The sequence below is a fragment of the Lepisosteus oculatus genome, chromosome 14, assembly GCF_040954835.1.
Source record: "Lepisosteus oculatus isolate fLepOcu1 chromosome 14, fLepOcu1.hap2, whole genome shotgun sequence".
Classification (NCBI taxonomy): Eukaryota; Metazoa; Chordata; class Actinopteri; order Semionotiformes; family Lepisosteidae; genus Lepisosteus; species Lepisosteus oculatus.
This window is the reverse complement of record NC_090709.1, coordinates 33,805,344-33,827,921: the sequence shown is the minus strand read 5'-3', so window position 1 is coordinate 33,827,921 and position 22,578 is coordinate 33,805,344. Positions and strand designations below refer to the sequence as shown.

The following is a 22,578-nucleotide window of genomic DNA, read 5'->3' as shown; positions in this document are numbered from 1 at the left end:
TGTTGTAGTGAACCTCCACCCGGCCATCACAGTGACTCTCTCCTCCTGACAGCCGGACTCCACCGTCTAGAGCTGACAGGGAGGAATCTAAAAAAATGATAATCAAGATTATTTTCAGTCATACATCAGTAAAACAAAACAAACTCACAGAGGGGTTATCCAGAATATTATTTTGTAAAATTATCTTGATACAACACAGCTTATTATGTCTGAACATAGTGTTTTAAAAATAGTCATACTATTTTTTTTAAATATTCTTGCTTAAGACGTTTGCTACGGTGTGAAATTCTAATATGACACTTACTCTCTCTTCTAATACTATACTCTCTTCTAATACTGTAATTATTACATATATGAATATATAAATATTCACTGGCTGATGACAACTGTGCACATCTTTTCTTTTTGCCCTCCTTCACCTCAACTGCCTTCTTGCAGAAGCTCTTTAGATCATTCCTAATGAGTGATCTAAAGAGTTCACTCATTAGGAAGGTTATGACAGCACATTAAAGGTTATGACAGCACTGGGCAGGTGAGCTCAGCTCACTGGGACACTAAAAGGAGCACAACCTGTAGTGTGGACATCTTTGGCAGAGAGCTTGTGAATGAGGAATGTGAATGTGAACTGGCTTGTTTGTTCAGTTACACAGGGTGGGTGCAGCTGGAATTAGCAGCTGAGTAGTGTCCTATAGAACAGCATGAATGTGGGTAATGGAAGCTAAATAGAAAGCAGATGTGGATAGATAAAGTGGATGGATCTTGGGAACACAGTTGTGCTGGAGCTCTGTGGAGATGAGAGAGGATTATGGGAACAGAAGGCGGAGAGAGAGGTGATCATGGTTGTACTGTGGACTGTGGGAAAGACAGCTGGGTGAGAGGTGACAACAGATGTGCTGGAGCTCTTTGGAGGTTAGGCCAGTTTGAAAAGTGAGAAATATTTAGTGATTCTGGTAAGAAGATTGCTTTTACTGGGATTTTGAACAGTTGGTCTGATATGCCTGACTTGGAGACCAAGACCATGTAAATGGATTTGGTTGCTTCATGAGCAAGTGGCAGAAATTTGGATTAGACATCCTACTGATCTGTTATTTAAAGCTTTCTTAATTCTGAAAATGTGAATATGCATTGATTCTTACTAGAACAAATGACTCCAGCATCCTGCCCATGAGAGCAAGCAGCTCTGCCCCATGAAGAGACAGCGCACCAGGTGAGATGAGTCTCATTGCCCCAGCACTCAAACACATCAACCCCTCTTGATCCACTGCCTTGTCCAAACCAGGCCTGTCCTGGAACTGCTACAGCTTCCCCACAGCCCAGCTGCTGGCAGAGAACAGTGGCATCTCTCAGGTCCCAGTACTGGTCACACACTGTCCTGTATTCACCGCGGTACTGCAGCTCCACCCGGCCAGAACAGGAGTCAGGGCCGCCCATCAGCCTGTAGTCACTGTATTCTGCAGAGAGGACATGTCAGGATCCGTAAGCATTAACATCACTAGACTTTATACAAAGGACAGGAGAGTCAGGAGCTATACAGTATGAAATGTTATTAAGGTTGATTTTACAGAAGGTAGATTGTACAACAAACGTCTCATACATACGCATAATTATTGAATATTTAACTTCAAAACACAAGACCAATTATCTATCGCACTGTGAGAAATAAAAATGAATCATGAAAAGTTGAAATCACATGACCACAAGACCACTGCTTGCTGCAGCTCACTGACTGATCCAAAGAAATTAGTTTTTTGGTTCAATATGCAGTGCTCTGAAATGCAAAATACAAGCATATTAAACTTAGGCAAATATTTTTTTTAAAGTGATGAAACACTTTCTAAAAAGCAAGGACAAAAAAAATCAGGACTTTACACCATTTTTTCTTTAGATATTTAATTAAACTAGATGATGACACAGTAGAAACAATGCTCTCAAAGATCAGTGGGAAAGCTATGAGGAAGAAAAGTAATTATCCCATACTGCTCAGAATGTGATATTGAAGAGTTTATACAGCTGGGAATCAGTACAGACAGCAGTGCTCTCACCTGTACAGACCAGGCCGATGTCACTGCTGTGAGTGCAGCTCTGGTTCTCCCTGGTTGAGGTGGGACAGTCTTGGATTCTGGTCTCATTTCCCCGACACTGGATCTCCTCTGTCCTGATCAGCCCCTGTCCCTCTCCGAAATGAGCCCCTCTCAGCAAGTCTGCTGGAAATCCGCAGTCTAGTTCACGACAGACGACCTCCGCATCCTTCATGTCAAAGTCAGCCTCACAGATTGTACTCCAGGATGTCCCTCGCAGAACCTCAACTCTGCCAGAGCAGAGACTCCTGCCTCCTATTAACTGCACCCCTGACATGTAACAAAACATTTGTACACATTTTAACAGTATTAGAGCACATTAACAGTGTGTATAATACAGTACGTCAAAGTAAAATAAAATCAGATAAATTATATTCTTTAGATTACCTGTATTAAATCATTGTAATCCTCAATTTAAAAGATCTTAAAATCATCACTTGCATTTAATCTAAACGTTTCTGAGGTATTAATATGCTCGGTCACATTAGGAAAAAAAAGGAAAAATTAGAAACTCAGTTTTGAATTTAATATAAAGAGGGCAATAATACTGCAGGGTAGAGGTGCAGAAGGATGGTGAAAAAATCATACAGCACCGAGGCCTTAAAAGAGAATAAAGGAGGACTGACATCTAGAAAGTCAGCAGGAGCAGCTCCTGTAGTCTCAACAACAGTCAGAGAAACTGAAAACTCATGAACATTTATGAATCATTTAAACTACATCACTCATAGAGCCCAGAGAACAGTACTGTCACAGCCTGGCACTGCTGGAGCAGGACTGTCTGACCTGGGCACTGACACACACTCTGGACAAGACCAGGACTGTCACAGACTGGCACTGCTGGAGCAGGACTGTCTGACCTGGGCACTGACAGACACTCTTGACAACACCAGGACTGTCAGAGCCTGGCACTGCTGAAGCAGGACTGTCTGACCTGGGCACTGACAGACACTCTTGACAAAACCAGGACTGTCACAGCTTGGCACTGCTGGAGCAGGACTGTCTGACCTGGGCACTGACAGACACTCTTGACAAACCAGGACTGTCTGACCTGGGCACTGATTAAACAACAAACCTGAAATGATTGAATTACCCTAATGAGCCCAGAACTATTCTAATTCAGATTTATTTGTATCCAATGTTGTGTTGAGATCTCATCTCTCAATTAAATCTGAGCTCTTCTGATCCAGGCTGACAGAGACAGAGAGAGAGAATCAGCCCCTGGGCCAACTGCTACTGCTTTTAGAGTGTCCTGTCTGTGTTTATACCTCTTACTCCACACAGGTAGAAAGACACAAAGTGACAGTGGGGAGTGTCGTCACAGCTCTCAGCAGGACAAGAACAGTGGGAATGGGAAGATGGACTGATTGACCCTGATGATCAACTCAAGATCAGTGGAGGAGTTGTAATTGTCCTCAGTGCTGGAGACTGGAGAGAGTTAGACTCCTGTCTGACACATTACTCCAGCACCATCAACATTACTGACACATCAGTCTTACCTACCTGAACATCTCACTCCAGCATCTCTAGTGTGAGGTATATTATGGTGTTTCACATCTTGTTTTCCACAGCCTCTCAAAGAAGATTCTGACCCACTACAGGACATCAAACTCAGCAGGACTGATCCAGACCCTGGTCCAAAGTGAGCTCCATTTGGTGCTGAAAAAGCAGATCCACAGCCCAGCTGTCTGCACACCACCGTAGCGTCATTCAGATCCCAGTTTAAGTCGTCAACTGTCCCCCACTCTCCATCATGATACACTTCCACTGTCCCCTCACAGGGACTGGCACCATTCACTAGTCTCACATCAGAACTGCCTGGAGACAGAGAACATATTATTTCCATGTCTGGAGGAAATATTCTATATATGTATATATACATACTGAAAATATTTCAGTTAGTTAAATTTTACTTAAAGTTCTTGACTGGATTGATACTCCATATCCCTGTGAACTGGAAACAGGGGACATGCAGAAAGTTAACCACCTACTAATTCCACAAAGTCAACTTCTATTAAACACAGAAAGTCCACTATCTGCCATTTCAGATCCTTACTTTGTGTAAGATACTGGAGAGTCTTGCAGCACAGTGACTGTGTGTGAGATACTGGAGAGTCTAGCAGCACAGTGACTGTGTGTGAGATTCTGGAGAGTGTAGCAGCACAGCGACTGTGTGAGATATTGGAGATACAAGCAGCATAATGACTGTGTGTGAGATACTGGAGAGTCAACCAGCACAGTGACTGCGTGTGAGTTACCGGAGAGTCTACCAGCACAGTGATTGTGTGTGAGATACTGGAGAGTCTAGCAGCACAGTGACTGTGTGTGAGATACTGGAGAGTCTAGCAGCACAGTGACTCTATGTGTGAGATACTGGAGATACAAGCAGCATAATGACTTAATAGCTATCCACAAATTGTCTGTCTTTCCTCCAGCACCTTGATGATTCTCCAACGCTCTTTCGTTGACCTCCTTGGATTCAAATTAATCTACCATGCCGACATTTCTTCCTCTCCTTTCCAACCTGCTGCATTATGCTGCTTTATAGTCAAGGTGTAACGAAGCATAGATCAGGACCCTTTGCAGATGGAAGAATCCGGAAGGGAGTGAGACACGGGGAGATGACGATGAGGAACTGAGCAGGTTGACGAACACCCTCAAGTGCAAGGAGTGGACTACTACTGTTGATCCTTGTGTGTTAAGGTGGTTCTTTATTTTATGCTACAAAATGATTCTCTACTTTCTTCCAAGTTCATACACCCATCAGTATTTCCACCCTGGAACACTCCCTTCATGATCTTCTCTCCCCTCTCGTTAACGACTTTCTTGATGGCCTCTGAATTATTTTTTTTGCGCCATCAATTCCATCATTTTGTCCTGTCTTCCTCCCTCTATTGCTGAAATATCACTTTAGATCTTAAATATTTAGAGTTTAAATCGCTCCCTCCACTTTTGTTTTCAGATTTTGAAATTTATCAATAAACACAACTCGATATCCTAGTTGGGGCTTTGCAATTGTGTTATCCACATTATACCTCAAGGCAAATCTTTTTCTCAACTTCTGTCAGCTACTGTCAGCCTCTCTCAATGCCCACGTTATCAACTGATGCTCAGAAAGATATTAGAATGTGGATATTTCTCCCCCACTGGAACTGCCACTTTGTTTTGCAAGAACTGGTGTCCCACTCTGCACTACCTGTCCTTGATTGATGCTTCTCCTCTCAGTCTAATAGTAATATTCAATGCTCAATGGTTTTTCTAATTTCCAACCTCTCAAATCCAGGAGCTCTCTCTACATGCATGATCATCAGCCCTTCTGGAACTCTACCTTGTTGTTGCCATCCATGTCAGGGGAAATCAGAGGATGGGGGGAAGAAATAGAAATAGAACATTCTTATTTCATGCTGATAACAAATCCACCATTTTCATTACCGATAAAGGATGATCTTCTTCCCCCCAATTTCAAGCTTTTTGATCCTCATTTGCGCTGCCAGATTCTTGAAGGTAAATATATCAATTGTGTTTTTTTCCTATTAGACAGCTCTGAATTTGGTTACCGAGTAGCGGGTTCTGGAGAACTTGTTGTTGCTCTAAATCCTGGGATTCATGTCTTCACAGGTTTAACTCTGGGCGAATTTATTCTGGCTTTCTATTTTCAGGGATGTCATCTGTTCTTCCACTCTTCCAGGTGCCAGAAGTGGACAAACACTGCTGATATTTGTTTAAGTTTTTTGTTTATGCCCAATTAAATTCAGTCTATGGATTTTTAATTTAACCATTCTTCCTGTTCTAATTACAAGCCTCCTTCAACATCTCATACAGTTTTCTGTTACCCATACTTTGTATCTGGCAAGGAACACCTCCCTGGTCTTTCCAAAGCTGTAGCCAATGCTCTTTCTAGTTCACAGTAACCTAAACTCTTCTTGCTGATGTCCATTAAAGCTCTCTTCCTCTTCAAGTTCCTGAGTTCCACCATCTTCATGATCTACCCACACAGCCTACTCTTCTGCCTGAACTACATGCACTACCTTCTGCACATTCCACCAGCCACCTTCATCTCCATTTTAACCTCGCTATTCTGAATGTTTTTTTCCAAGTGCTACAAGATCTTACCTCCGGGATTCAATTCCACCTCAGGCTTCAGTCTTTTCAATGTCCTAACGGCTTTATATTGCAGCACTCCATCTCGCAGTTCGTGGAATCCAGAGACAGGACCACCAAAAGCATCTTCTAGGAAACATACTGTATCTCCTCCAACAACCTCTGCATCTTACCCCCTTCTAGGATGCTTCTAACTGCTGTAGATTCAAAGAGCCACAGAATTCACCAGTTTCTCCATATTCTGTTTTCAAGAATCACGTGTTTAATTCTGTGACCTGTCTCATATCCCAAACTTTAACTTTCATTTCTATGCTCTTCCAACCCAATCCAGTTCACTGTGGATCCTTCAGTAATCTGAATTGAAGCTGCCACCTACACTGCCCGAGCTCACTCGGATATTCAATTAAGACACTCAGCTGTCCTCCCTCCTCTGCAGTTGACCTTTACATTCTCTCAGGCATTTCAGCTACTCATTATCCCGGAGTGGATGCGATAGAATGCCCGGAGTGGGGGCGTCTGTTCCTCCGGACCGCCAGAGGTTTTCCCTCTCCACTGGGTTTTTTCCTCTCCAAGGGTTTTTTCCAAGGGTTTTTTCCTCTCCACTGTGCAGTCAGACTCACACTTAGCCTCTACGCATTTCTTTCCTGTTCTTTTCTCTTGCTTCTTTATTTTCTTATGCTTTGGCACACACTTTGTTTGTCCTCACAGGTGTTGGGAGAGAAAATGTTGGGCTGGGGCTCCATCTCTGGGCGGTAAGTGAAGCTCGCTTCCCCAACCTCTGGATGGCAGCACCACCTTGACCCTTTCTGGGGAGGTTCTCAAAAAGTGAGCCAGAGGGGGCCCCAGCCACATTATTCTCGGTCCCCTGAGGGCTTATCCCAATTGCAGGGCGCCGCCTCAAATCCGACTCTCAGCAACTCAGGGAACTTCTTTTGTTTCCTTCTCAAGCAGCTTTCCCTTCATTCTCAACCCCTCAGCCGGCACCTTTCAATATATTTCCTCAAGTCGGGACACTCTTTCTCTTCCCCTCTTAAGGGATTCGTTCCCAGTCACAAAGCAGCACCTCTCATGCAACTCAAGGGGCTATCCCCTTTTTTCTATCCCCTGATAGCAAGGCAGGAGCCTGGTTGCAAGGCAGCACCTCTCAAAGTGACTCTCAAAGAGTCAGGGGAGTCTTCCTTGCCTGAGGGCCTAGCTCCAAGTCGTGAGGCAGCGCCTCTCTGCCGACACTCCGGGAGTCATGGGTGTTTGTTTTCATGCTTCAGAGGCTGCCAAGTCAGCCAATCCACCTGGGTTCCCCCCTGCGGTCCGGGTGCTACTTTTCTCTACTTTACCAACCCCTGCTTCTCCCCTTGAAGTAATTATATATTAAAGCCCTGGAAAAATTGGTAGGATAACATCATATACCCTTTAGTAAAAGCAATTGTAAAGTTGTGCTGATGTAACTATTTACCTTCCAAATTACACAACAAGTCAGATGTTTTTGATATTATGATTTTAATCTAAATTAGTTATCATTTAGTATGTTGTGTGAAAAAAAGTCTCCTAAAAGTCTAAATTTATTATTATGTAGAACAGGTTTGTTGACTGGGTTTTGGAAAGAAGGGGGGTCTTTATAGGAGATGTTTAGGGGCTGAGGTGATTTTTTACCCTTTTAAATTCTTTTTAAAAAGAGGGCAAGATGTCAGCTGAAATTGTAGTGCAAACTGTTATGAGGATACCCAAATGTAGAGATATGGATCCTGTGCAGCCGCAGGAGTAGCCGGTAGACAAGGCAACAAACTATCCGAATCGAGAGGCGAGTTTGTGGTCAATGGAAGTAAGGAAGTAAGGAGGGTCGAAATCCAGGACAGACACTGGAGGCAAACAATGCAAGTCGAGAGGCGAGGTATGAAGTCAAATGGCAAAAGGGGAAGTCCAAAATCCATGTGTCATAAGGTTAGGGTACGCCAGGTAGAGCTCTAAGGGAGATAACTCAATACTGAGCAGCGGGAAGTGTGTTATGATGGTATAAATAGCACAGGGTGCCGCACGGTAAAGCATGTGCAGGTGTGTTAACTCGTGCGGCGGCGCTTGCTATTATTAACCCACTGCTGGTGCTGATTAGTTCACTTATGGGTTGATCTCCGCTGGCTGGCGGTCATGACAACCGTGATTCTCACTGAAGAGAGGAAAGGATGCCAAAGAAGTCAACCCGAGACAAACTCTCCAGGAAAGTTTTTACAGAAGGACCTGTGTGTTTGGGTAGAGAAAGTGAATTGTTTAATTCTGTCCACGTTTATTTTCACTTTTGTCTGTCTGCTCAGCCTGCTTTAGTCAGACATCTTGGCTTCAATCTTCTTCTACCAGATCAGTGCAGCAGGTATCAAAATATATGTATTTAGTTAAACTAATAAAAAAAGATCAAATAGACCAAGTGGCTCCTACCTGAGCAAATCAGGGACACTTCCTGTCCATCACTACAGTTGACTGTCTGTGGAGAACTGCAGTTCACCAGATGAGTCTCGTCCCCGGAGCACTGAATACCTGTGAGACACAGTGCACTGTCACTGTCCCATACAGAGAGGAGATTTAGACTTGTACTACAGAGCACTGAATACCTGGCAGATACACAGTGTCACGTCCACCAGCAAGTGCATTCTATCCAGCAATCGACCTCTCTCTAATGAGGCCACATCTACAGGTAATTCCAGCAAGCGCTAGCTGATCAAATTACCAGCAATGACACCACACTAATGTCCGCACCCTCAACTGCTGGGATATTCTAACCTTCAAGTCTGTGCTTGGTACTAGACTCTTTTCTAGGAGCTCCTACCTCACCATTCTTTACTGAGAAATACTCTTCCTGACTGAACCTCTGCCCTTCGATACTCAACCTTCGTCCCTTGACTTCAACTACAGCCAAGCATCTAGGGTAAGTAGCCATCGATCTCCTTCCCTTTTTACCCCTCTCTCCGACCCTCCGAAACTCTCAGAATAACGCACAGTGTTCTTCCTCTAACTCGTGGACACATCATTTGTAACACACAGCAGTGTTACCATTTCCCATACAGAGAGGAGTTATAGACTTGTACTACAGTACACTGAATACCTGTCACACACACAGCACTGTCGCCTGTCTCATACACAGAGGAGTTGTATATTTGCACCACTGAGCCACAGCCCAGCTGTCTGCAGACCACAGAGGCCTCTCTGTAGCCCCAGGAGTGCTGGAGGAGTCTTCCCCAGGTGCTGTTGTAGTAAATCTCGACCCTGCCATCACAGTGACTCTCTCTTCCTGAAAGCCAGACTCCACCATCTAGAGCTGACAAGGATGAACCTATAAAAATCAATAGTCATGTTTATTTTCAGTCGCACATCAGTAAAATAAAACAAACCCGTAGACGGGTTATCATAAATATTTTTTGTAAAATTAACTTGATACACCACAGTTTATTGTGTCTGAACATAATGTTTTAAAAATAGTAATAATATTTTTTTAAATAATCTTGCTTAAGAAGTTTGCTAGGGTGTGAAATTCTAACATCACACTTACTCCATCTTCTAATACTATACTCTCTTCTAATACCATAATTATTACTGTACATGTAAGAATATATAAATATTGACTGACAACAACTGTGCACATCTTTTCTTTTGATTTTTCTTCAAGATATTGAAGTGCTTGTACTGCTGAGGATCAGTACAGACAGTAGTGCTCTCACCTGTACAGACCAGGCCGATGTCATTGCTGGGAGTGCAGCTCTGGTTCTCCCTGGTTGAGGTGGGACAGTCTTGGATTCTGGTCTCATTTCCCCGACACTGGATCTCCTCTGTCCTGATCAGCCCCTGTCCCTCTCTGAAATGAGCCCCTCTCAGCAGCTGTGCTGGAAATCCACAGTCTAGTTCACGACAGACAACCTCCGCATCTTTCATGTCAAAGTCGGCCTCACAGATTGTACTCCAGGACGTCCCTCGCAAAACCTCGACTCTGCCAGAGCAGAGATTCCTGCCTCCTATTAACCGCACTCCTGACATGTAACAAAATATTTGTACACATTTTAACAGTATTAGAGCACATTAACAGTGTGTATAATACAGTACGTCAAAGTAAAATAAAATCAGATAAATTATATTCTTTAGATTACCTGTATTAAATCATTGTAATCCTCAATTTAAAAGATCTTAAAATCGTCACTTGCATTTAATCTAAACGTTTCTGAAGTATTAATATGCTCGGTCATGTTAGGAAAAAAAAGGAAAAATTAGAAACTCAGTTTTGAATTTAATATAAAGAGGGCAATAATACTGCAGGGTAGAGGTGCAGAAGGACAGTGAAAAAATCATACTGCACCGAGGCCTTAAAAGAGAATAAAGGAGGACTGACATCTAGACAGTCAGCCGGAGCAGCTCCTGTTGTCTCAACAACAGAGAAACTGAAAACTCATGAACATTTATGAATCATTTAAACTACATCACTCATAGAGCCCAGAGAACAGTACAGTCACAGCCTGGCACTGCTGGAGCAGGACTGTCTGACCTGGGCACTAACTGACACTTTGGACAACACCAGGACTGTCACAGCCTGGTACTGCTGGAGCAGGACTGTCTGACCTGGGCACTGACTGACACTTTGGACAGCACCAGGACTGTCACAGGCTGGCACTGCTGGAGCAGGACTGTCTGACCTGAGCACTGACTGACACTTTGGACAGCACCAGGACTGTCACAGGCTGGCACTGCTGGTGCAGGACTGTCTGACCTGGGCACAGAAAAACACTAGACAACACCAGGACTGTCACAGCCTGGCACTGCTGGAGCAGTACAATATCACCTGGGCACTGATACTCACAGACCACAGTCTGGCTGATTAAACTAACACTAAAGTTCCTGGACAGACAGGATAAACTACATGTTCAGAGAGACAGAGACACTTCCTGTTGTCCAGCTGCAAAAACACACAAATACAGGTGAAGACTTTTCCTAAATTTAATACCCAAATTTACACTTCTTCCACAGTTAATTACAATAGATATTTAATAATAATAAATATTATTCACAACATATAATTATTACTTACACTTATAATACTGTAATTAATATCATGTGATATTTTCCCAAACTATAATAATCACCTTGGCCCTGGCTAGCTCTTTTGAAAGCATGAAACTCATAATTTCAGGGCAGTGGGTCCCATGTGGGGTGCCAAGGGCGCAAGTCTAACAACTTTGTCCTGTTAAAACTGAAACAGCAACAGGAAAACATTGCTGCTCCATTTGCCAGCAGTGGCAAGCAAAAGTGAAATGCCATGAAATGGCAGGAGAGCAAATAGACCCTATCCGTAGCGGAAAAACAGGGATTAACTCAGGAGGTCAGACGATGTCGTGTAGAAACCTATGCCCACAGGCCGCAGAGGAGAGGACCAGGTGCTAGGCGGTCTCAAGACATCCGAACCCTTAATGCTGAGCAAGGAGCAGAGCAGACAAAGGAAGTAAATAGGCTATACAACAAGACACACCGGAAAGACATGAATAATCATAGGGATCTAGGAACAAGACAGAAGAGCAGCACCCTCTAGGTGTACAGGACGTGACACTCAGACAGGGTCTCCTGCCAATGTTTGTTCCTCTGATTTCCCCACAGGTAGAGAGACACATACAGTTATTACAGTGAAGAGTGTTGTCACAGCTCTCAACTGTGGAAATGAGAGGATGGACTGATGGATCATGATGATAAACTCTAGATCAGTGTCTCCTACCTGAACACCTCACTCCAGCATCAAAGCCATGAGAAATGCTATACTGTTTCATTTCTTGTTTTCCACAGTCCCTCAGTGCAGACTCTGACCCCTTGCAAAGGACCCAGCTCAGCAGAATTGATCCAGACCCTGGTCCAAAGTGAGCTCCTCCTGGTGGTGAAACCGCAGATCCACAGCCCAGCTGTCTGCACACCACTGCAGCATCATCCAGATCCCAGCCAAAGTCAGCTACTGTCCCCCACTCTCCACCATGATACACCTCCACTGTCCCCTCACAGGGACTGGCTCCATTCACCAGCCTCACATCAGCACTACCTGGAGACAGAGAAAATAATATTACCATGTTTGGAGGAAAAATTCTATATATGTACATATACATATTGAAAATATTTCTGATAGTTTAGTTTTCTGTGTTACTGGACTGCTACTCCATTCCCTGGTGAAACAGATTACATGCAGAAACCAACACAGAAAGCATACTAAGTATACTAACTCAACTTCTGTAAAACATTGACGCCCACTATCTGCCTTTTCAGATCCTGATCCTGACTTTGCGTGAGATACTGGAGAGTTTAGCAGCACAGTGACTCTATGTGTGAGATACTGGAGAGACTACCAGCATACATGTAGTAATTCTATGAATTCAGAGGGCTGGGACTTGTATTTCTCTTTTTCTAGGAGCTGTGGTCAGTAGAGTTTTCAGTGCCAGTGTCAGAAGTCTGAATCACTGATGCTTGTTTGTATCTATGTATGAGGCCTCATGTAATAACTGCAAAATAAGAATGGAAACTGAATACTGGTCTGTACACGGTATGAGATTTAAGAACTGATTTAAGTATAGAAAGTGAGGTACAAACAAAGGCAGGGTAGAGCTCTCTGAGAAAAGACTCAATACCGAGCAGCGGGAAGCGGGTCTGGATGGTTTAAATAGCACTGTGTGCTGCACGGTAGATTAACACGTGCGGCGGCACTTGTTATTAGTAACCCGCTGCTGGTGCTGATTAGTTCTCTTATGGGTTGATCTCCACTGGCTAGCGGTCATGACATTTTCACTGTTTCAATACACAATTTTTCCAGATTTCCACTGTTTAAACAATTCAATAACTGTTGAACTACACAGTTTCATTTAACACACCGAGCATTACTGCTCAGGTTCAGGTTCAGCCACCTGAAGAAGGCTCCAAGGCCGAAACATTGTGTATACTTTCTTCTTTTTTTTCAGTATAGAATAAACCTATTACTTGTTCCTTTGCAAACTTAAGATATGTGTATCTGTGTGTTTGCTTATGCAATCGTTAGTGTACAAAATGTACAGCAGAGGGGACAAGACACAGCCCTGTGGTGATCAAATTGAAGTGTAGCGAATGTCAGACAAGCACTTCCCCCAACTTGACCTGTTGAGACCTGTTAGTTAGGAAGTTTAGCACCCACCTTATCAAGTTCTCATTCAGATTGAAGCACTACAGATTCACACTTCCACTATTATCATCAACTCCTTTCATGTCACCATTTGCTTTACCATGTTTCTTACAATGGAGTTCACCATCTTGCTCCAATCAATGTTTACTCTTAACAACACATCTTTACCTCGTGTGGCTTCTACATAAATGCTAAACCAATGTCTAGTTATTTCCACAACTCAAACATAACACCACATTTCTGTGTGTGATAATCCTGTACATCCTATACATCCTGTATACCCAGGGCAACATTAAGACTATCATAGGCCTCAGGGCTATAGACTTTCAGGGGGCTCCACATCACTCCAACTCACATCACTCACATCACTCCCAATCAACAAACACAACTGTGCACTACACAACTTTGCCATACACTACATTTAAAGTTCAAATCTTGTTCAAAACGTTGTAAAAAACAGAGCTTAAGATAAGTTAGAATCAAAACTAAAGAGTCATTTAGTCTTACAGTTGCAAAAAGCCTCCTTGGCCCTACATACACATATACAGAAGCTACTTTCGAATTTCAGCCCCTTAAAACTGCTTTTAACACCACCACAGACGGTCTTCTCAACAGACACACAGCGCATTCCTACATTATTCCCAGCACTACAGACTCAACCACTGCCCACTCAACAATACAAGCACCATTACAAAGAATGCAGTTAAATAACACAAATCACACAAAATCACCTAAAATGGAAATAGGTGCTTTTACTCCTCCGCGGCGGGAGTGACAATAAGGACCATGGCTGGTAGCTTACCTGAAAAATAGTCAAGACAACGTAATCATTCTGACCAGCGATTGATACAAAAACTCTATACATTAGCCACAACATCCAATCATTCACGTTGTGCTCACTTTATTGTATATTTATGAGGTTTTAAAGAGTTTTACCAATCTGCAAAATGATGAGAAGACCAGACACGAATTAGTGTGCAGAATGTTCTGGCGGTGCCTTTAATTACTTTGCCTTTTCACTCTTGCCAGAACCGCGGTTTCCTTATCACTGCCAGTGGCAAAACGCTATTTACAGGATAAACTATTAAACAGCATTGAAGCTTGTTCTCATCCTCTTAGGAGTTTTCATGTTGTGTATAATCATGAAGAAAAATAAAAAATAATAAATTTAAATGAACAAAAAAGAGGGGTACCCCTTTCTTTCAGCTAACTAGTAAATTCATTAACCCTCTGTGTTATTGTAAAGTTGTCCTAAACGATGCCTCAAGCCTGAGTGCTCTGATCATGAATCTCCAACTGATGGAGGCAGGAGAAGTATTTATGTAACTTGTACAATATTATTTAAGTAATTATTTGATTTTCATTATCCATGCTTAAAAACTAGCATTCAAATGAACACCAACCAGATTGCAGTAAACCATTCTTATTAAATCTCCACATTATCAAAAAGAAAAATAGTCCTTATTATCTGAATCTTAACTGTAGAAGACCAACTCATTTATCTGTCAAATTTTACTCAAATGTGCAAAGTCAATATAATTGCTGCCTTCCAGTTCAGTTCCAGACCCTCTTTGCTATCTGTGTGGAGTTTGTATGTTCTACCTGAGCTCACATCTTTTTCTTTTTCTCTGGGTTCTCTGGTTTCCTCCCAGATACTATCAAAAGTGTGTGCATGTCTGTGTCTGTGTGTGTGCCCTGTGATGGACTGGTGTGCTTTCCAGTGTGTCGCCTGCATTGTGTCCGTTGCTTGCTGGGATTGACTCCAGCTTCCCCGGGACTCTTCATTCAATAAAGCAACTGTAACCCTGGTTTCTAATAATAAAAAAATCATATTTCACTATTATCTGAGCAGTAAATATTTTTCCTACAGTACAGCCTGTTCTTTTCAATGCCTAAACACAGCAAACCTGCATGAACCATACAGAAAAATATGTTTCTGTAATAAAACTACCACAGTCTCAAAAATATATACTCCTATCTGGAAACAGCTATGGGTCCAAAATAGTTTCACATCATATTTACCTCCAATATTCATTTTTTTTAATATATTGACCTCCAATAAATAGTACCTCAGTCTCTTTTAATTAATTTCTCTAAAACTATTACTGGCTTAAAACTGTTCCAAACTTCAAACACAGATTTACCTCAAATAACATTGAACTATCTAATGAGCTTTAACACTGAAAGTATCACATAATGAAAAAAATACACATCTTTAATAATTCATTTACCTACAATGCTACCTCGGTTTCTTATAATTATTTAGTGGGAAAACATTACTTCCTCAGACATTTTCTAGTGTTTAAACATGCATTTAAATCTATTATTATACCTGGCCTTAATAATTCTTCAAGCTTAAATATCACCTTCTCAAGAAATGATTTATATAAAAGTTCCATCTGTAATAAAGCCACAACCTGTAATAATAAAATATACTCCTGTCTTTAATAACGCTCTTATCTGTTTTAAGAATAAGAATATTGCATACAGATAATTATACTGGAGACATAAACTGAAGATAATAATAAGTAGCAGTAGATTGGCAGAGGTGATGCTATTAAAAATATAAAGTTGTTCTAAGCAGCTAATTATTTTACCTGACTTACAGACCAATCAAAATAGTTTTAATGTTTTCTTATGAATACCCATAGTCCTGGATTTAAAATAAAACATTAAAACCTCTTATCCCGAGCTCATTTACAAATTATGTTGTGCAGCTTTTCCATCTTAACTTTAATTCTTGTTTTCTGTCTGTCTGGAAAGCAGAAGACTGGTCACTTACTGGCTGAGCTGTGCAGCACCAGGACAGCGAGAGAGAAGATGGACAGGCAGCTCTCCATTGTCATCAGCACAGATCGCAGCTGAGACCTCTGTCTTCACCCCTGAGCCCACAGGGCAACTGAGCTGCTGCTCCACACCCCGGACCCCCAGTAACAACACAGCCCCCCGCCCCGCCAATCACACACAGCACTGCCTTTTCAGACTGACAGCAGGAACCTCTCACACAGGCGGGACGCCAATCACACAGGGCCCTTTCAGTCTTCTCCATATATATCAGAGACACATCACTGTTTCCTCTCCCTGAAGACACTCCCAGCAGTGCGGAGGAGAGGAGAGACAGGAGCAGCTCTGTGTCTCACTGGAGGAAACACAGATACAGATACAGACAGCAGGGCTGCAGGTGCTGCAGGGGCAGGAAGAGATCAGATATGAAACTAAAAAAATTGTAGACAAGTATTATATTTTTAAATCAGTATCAAGATAATCAATTATGTATATATGGTCCTGTAATTCTTGCTGTCTGTATCAGGAAGTGTCTAGTGACTGGTGTCCAGAATGTGGTCCTGTCCTGTTGTCTGTGTCAGGCAGTGTCCAGTGACTGGTGTCCTGAATATGGTCCTGTGTGTCTTGCTGTCTGTGTCAGGCAGTGTCCAATGACTGGTGTCCTGCAGTGACTCACAGAGTTGTTGTGTCTCCAGACAGTAATGTCTTCTGGTCCTGGTCAAGGGCAGTGTGAGGAGAGCCTGTGCTCAAGGTGGCAGTGAGGTCATTCAGGTCAGCACAGGAATACAGAGACAAGGTGGACTGAATAAGAACTGGCTGTCCTGTGACTGTGATCAATAATGTAAACGAACAAGAATAGCCAAGCAGTGTCTGTTCCCTCTGTACTGAGCCTGTTGGACAGCAACTCTTCCAGTTGACTCCCTTAGACCCTGAGCCTGTCTCTGTGCAGCTACAGTCCAAAAAGATGTTCCAACCCCTCCAGTTGTGACCCCAGTGTCTCTCTGCGTGGAGCCGACTGCATGACTGAGACTTTCTAACAGCACAGTGGAGCTGAACTGATACTGATAGACTGATACACCCCCAGTCTGAACAGTGTGAGGGCACAGCTCACATCCTCTTCCTTATTATTATAGGTAGTAGGAGCAGCAGTAGGAGCAGCAGTAAAATATTAGTAGCAGCAGTAGTATCAGTGGCAGCAGTTGTGGTAGCAATAGTAGTATTAGCAGTTATGCAGTATTTAAACTCTCCTGTTCAATATAGCAGAGGTCTTGTGTTACAGCTTCACCATAATAGCTGCAGCAGCAGGAGCCACAGAGCAGGAGTCAGTTTCAAATTAGAAAAAGCAACAAAATTATGAAAAAAAAAGTTCAGTCCTTGTTAATACAGCTGGAGCCTCAGGTCAGACCCTGCAGTGAGTCTGTGGTTTGTGCTCCTCCGAGCTCTTCCAGCACAGGAAGTCAGGCTGTACTGTGAGGCTGTGGGTGTCAGTGTGATGAGGCAGCTGAGAGCTGAGCTGTACAGAGAGACACACAGGGAGCCCAGTATTCAGAGCTCCAGTGCTGCACAGGGAGACACAGGAGAGCCCAGTGTTCAGAGCTCTAGTGTTGCACAGGGAGACACAGGAGAGTCCAATGTTCAGAGCTCTACAGGGTGACAGGTCCTCTCCCCACACAGCTCTCTCAGTGTGTCTCTCAGGGCTGAACAGGTGGGACTGTTCCTGTCAGAATAGAGGCTGACTCTCAGAGCTCCAATGTCAGTATGAGGAGAAGCTCTCAGACCTGACTGCTGCCAGAGCCTCTGAGCCTGAGTGTCCATGAGCACTGAGCTCCTCAGCAGCTGAGAAAAGCCTCCTGTCTCTTGTGGTCACAGTGTGGTTGAACACCTGCACTGTCTTCCTGCTCCTTCTCTTCTCTCTCCCCTTTCCTGTCTCTCTCGCTGCGTGTGCTCTTATCTGTCCATCTCTCTCTTCTCTTCTCTCACTCTGACAGTCTGTGCAGAGTATCTGAAGGGGATGTAACATTGCTTGGCAAAGGAAAAGACTTCTCAGAGTTAGAATAAAAAAAAGTATCTCCTCTCAGTCAGATTCACAGCTCAGACTCACACACAGAGCTCTGGGTCCCTCAGTACTTTACCCAAACTCCTCCCTCCTGAACAGACAGAAGCTCATCTCCATCCTTCTCTTTATCCCGACAATTCAGAACCAGAGAACATTGTGACAATCAGTGCTGCTACATGAATAATATTAGACAGAACAGACTGGACTCAGGTCACATCTCCCCCTTTTCTCCTTCCTCACAGCCTTTTAGAGACAGAAGTGTTTGACTGAAAATTGAGCAATATGTGATTATCTCTTATTATTATTTTTACTGATTTAATGAACAGCAGTATTGCTACTCTTATAAGTGTAATATGATTATCAGCAGCAGCAGACCAATGGTCTTGTCTACAATAGTGACCAGTTGACCAGTCTGTACCTCTCAGCAGTGGGACTCAGATCACACAGAAGACCTGTCTGTGTGTGATTCCACACCAGCCCTGGGATACAGCGTCTCCCACACGTCTCTCACGGAGAGTCTTATAAATATACAGTTAAACAGAGTCTGATAACAGTTATACAGTTAATTAAATCATCAAACTGGCTGAGGAACTGAGAGCTTGAGTGGAAATAAAACCAGGAGATGCTCTTCAACCTCCAGGATAAGGAGTCTGATCCTCCTGGATTCTGTTCTGTGGAGATTTGTGTAAAACGCTTAAAACCGCTCATTACAGGGACTTGTGGCCTTTCTCTTCTGCTCTACGGGAGTATGCTATACAACGCATTAGTCTGTGAAGTAAACTATTTTTTTTGTTTCATAAATTGTATTCCTCGGTTTGTCGCTCTCCATTTCCAGCTGTTATGAGTCGCCTTTATTTTTGGAGATGTTATATGTGTAAGAAAAGCCCCCCGGGCTCCGGACAGGAGTCTCCTCCAACGGAGACGCGCTCTGCTCTGTCAGAAAGAGCGCTGTGACGTCACAGACAGCAGCCAGAGCGCCGGGATCAGAGAGCGAGACCGCGGGAGGCGCGCAGAGCGCACGGAGGAGACTTATTGATCACTTATCTATCGACAACCAATTAATTCAACTGAAGAACCGTAGAATAATTGATTAACTTCACTGATTGGTGAGTACTGACCCTGTTTTAAATATCTAGAAAACAGTCAATACAGCCTCTATCGATCAATTACAATAGCGCCTTTAGTGTTAATAATGTTCAATCAGAAATTAAAGAATTATTATTCAAATGATTGTTTAGGAATTGTATGCTAGAGCTTAAAAATTATATTCCAAGTTGATAAATTCTTAAAAACTGTATTCCAAGTTGATAAATTTGTGTAAGTAAAAGCTGAAATGCATTTTTCCACTGTTTACAAATCATAAGTATGGTAACCACGGCGACAGGCGCCAAGTCACTGTGCACTGCTAGGTGTCTCGCCTTCGTCACAAAGAGCGGTGTGACGTCACGGATAGCAACTAATACTAATATTGTCTTCATGTTAATATTAGTGTAAGTACAATCGGTAGTTTTAACATTAATGCTAGTGTTCATGTGAGTATTAATGATGATAGTGCTACTGATTGTTTTAATACTAGTTTTCCTGTTAATATTAATGATAATTATATAGATAAGGTTAGATTATTTACACTAGTAGTCATGTTAGTTTTAGTGATAGCATTACTGTTATTATTAGTATTATAAGTGTAGTAGTATTTTGTGTCAGTGTTGGTGATGATGATAGTGTAAGTCTTAGTGATAGTGTTACTGTTGCGATATAATTGGTATTTGTATTAGTGTTATTTATAGTGTATTTGTAGTTATGAGTGTATGTGTTTGTGAGGAGTGTGTGGTGTCTGTCAGTGTGTGAATTTGTGTTTGTGAGTGTGTGGATGTGTGTCTATAAGTATTCGTAGTGTCTATGTGTGTGTCTGTGAGTCTGTGTAGTGTCTGTGTGTGAGTGTTTGGATGTGTGTCTGTCAGTGTGTGTGAGTGTGTGTGTAGGTGGACTTGTGCTCCACTGGTGTGTCTAACAGAAGTGATCCATCAACAGGTGTTGAGGTCCAGAGCTGTTTGCGAATGGAACCACTTTCTAGAGTCCAGACCCACATCCACAGATCTGTGAGTGCCCTGTTTTTATCACTATTACTAGTAATGACAGCAGTAGTAGTAGCAGGAGTATTAGTATCAAAATTAGTATTAGAATCTGAAGTCATGGTGGTAGTAGTAGTAACAGTAGTAGTATTAGCAGCAGAAGCAGTAACAACAGTGGCAGTTGGATTATCCAAGCAGTTACTTCAGAAACTAAGGTTTTACAAATTTATACTCTACTTTTCTATGCATGTTTTGTAAAGTGCCTTGATGCTCTGGATTAATTAAATTAAATTAAATTTATTTTTATATAGCGCCTTTCACAATAACTAGGTTGCCCCATGGCGCTTAACAAAGGAAGTGACTGTACAGTGGATATAAAAAGTCTACACACTCTTATTGAAATTGCAGGTTTTTGTGATGTTAACCCAGAAATCAAGATAAATCATGTCAGATGTCTTTCCATCCTTAATGTGACCTTGCCACCAACAAAATTCAAGAGAAAAATTTTGGAAAAATTGAAACTAATAAACCTACAACACCCTGGTTGCATAAGTGTGAACTCCCCCAACTAATACTTTGTGGAAGATCCTTTTACATTTATTACAGCAGTAAGTGTTTGTGAATAAGTCTCCATGAGCTTTGCACACCTGGACTTTGCAATTTACTCTGTAGACAAGCAAATCTGTTCAAGGAAGAAACTCAGTTTAGTGAACTACTGGTGAATTCAGCACAAGTTTTGTCATCACTTGTTAGGATGGCTGAGTTGTCTAAGGTGTCAGACTTGAGAACTGATATCTTTCATCTTGGTTGGGTGTTCTGGTCTCCAAATGGAAACATGGGATTAAATTCCACTTCTGACAGCTACTTTTTTATTTTTTGTGTATTGTTCCTGTCTTATTGTGCTGACAATGACAATAGGAGGAAAACAGAGAAACCGCTTATCAAGAACATGATGGGCAGGAAAATGCTTCGTCAACACTTAAATGTGATTAGCAGAAAGGAACTTTTAGATGGGCTCCAATTTCTGCCTTAAGAACTTTTTGAGCTGTCTGTAAGTAAAGAAAGATTTCCGGTAAGGTGTGCATTCAAAAGTCAAAGACCGAAATATAAAAGCAGCAACACTGCGATTTGTGAGTGTTCTGTAGTGTTAAAATCCACAGGTTTCCATGCTTCTTGGATTTCTTAGCCCAAGAAGTGATTCCTGTTTCATTTTCTATTCACCAGTTCGATTTGCATTACGCTCCTCAAACCTCAAAACTGAATAACAAACGCTAATCAAAGTTGCACAAGGGCTACACTACTTTGCCCTGTCTAAATACCATTATGTGAAATTAAGAAACCGCAGTATTTTTGACAAAGTGCGGTCTTCAAACAGCAAACGCTCAAGTGTTTATATTTACTTGTGAGCAGACCAACCTTGATTTAGGAAAGCCTTTGCTCGCCCCTTGCTATAACAACGATATCTGAATCGAGCCCCAAAGTGGTAAGAAAGCTGAATTACACAAAGCACATAAGACATTGGGTTGTCACTGTACGCTATCATGTTTTGCTTGCACTGTCCTACTAAAAGATTAGAGGGATCAGAAAGGACACAAACAAACCTTGCATCCACAATTCTGAACTTAAGGGTCACCAGCTCTACCGACTGCACCTCTCTTGCTCCTCTACTACAACAGTAATATTACTAGCGTTGGTTGAACATGGTATAGTAGGCTGACAGCTGAAACACATGGCTCACAAGCAGTGACAGAACCATTATCAGATATCGCTGCAGCATATTGGTTTGGAAGCAGGAGTAAATATCCCATGGAAACATGTATGCCTCCATTAACATCGTATAGTAGGTGGACATCTTGGCTATGAGGGTTCAAACCCTGTCCGTGCTTCTTCATTCTGCACCACGTTTCTTTATCTAGGTCTTCAAATTACTTGGCAAAACATTGGTTCTTGTTACTCTTTCTCTTAAGCGGAAGATTGGTAGTTCAAGCCCACCTAGAGGAGCACGTCTTGTGATTCCCATGTAAGCATAATATCTGCTCAAACTCGATTATTGTTCTCAGTGACACCTAAAACATCTTGATATTTGCAAGAAATGCAAATATTGTGCACGTTTCAAGCTACAAGAAGTAATCAATTTAGTACTTAAGTGAATATGATCTGGAATGCTCAATAACGACCAACATCAGCAGCTTCCAAGAAATTAATTTGAATTTCATACTCACCTTGCATTCTCAGCTATCATACTTCAAAATTACAGTGCAGATTTGGTGGAGAACTTCACAAGCATTATTAGGTTTGGACTGTACAATTGTATTTTAATATCTCGGTATATGT

The 22,578-nt window shown here is 42.3% G+C and overlaps 1 long non-coding RNA gene across 1 annotated transcript; it reads right to left on the bottom strand.

The window, feature by feature from the left end:
* On the bottom strand, positions 1 to 2,311 carry LOC138242393 (uncharacterized). Its single transcript, XR_011191548.1, has 3 exons — positions 2,043 to 2,311; positions 1,137 to 1,451; positions 1 to 87 (listed from the first exon to the last, which is right to left on the bottom strand). It is a non-coding gene; the product is annotated as an uncharacterized lncRNA (long non-coding RNA).
* Between the last annotated feature and the right edge of the window lie 20,267 nt (positions 2,312 to 22,578).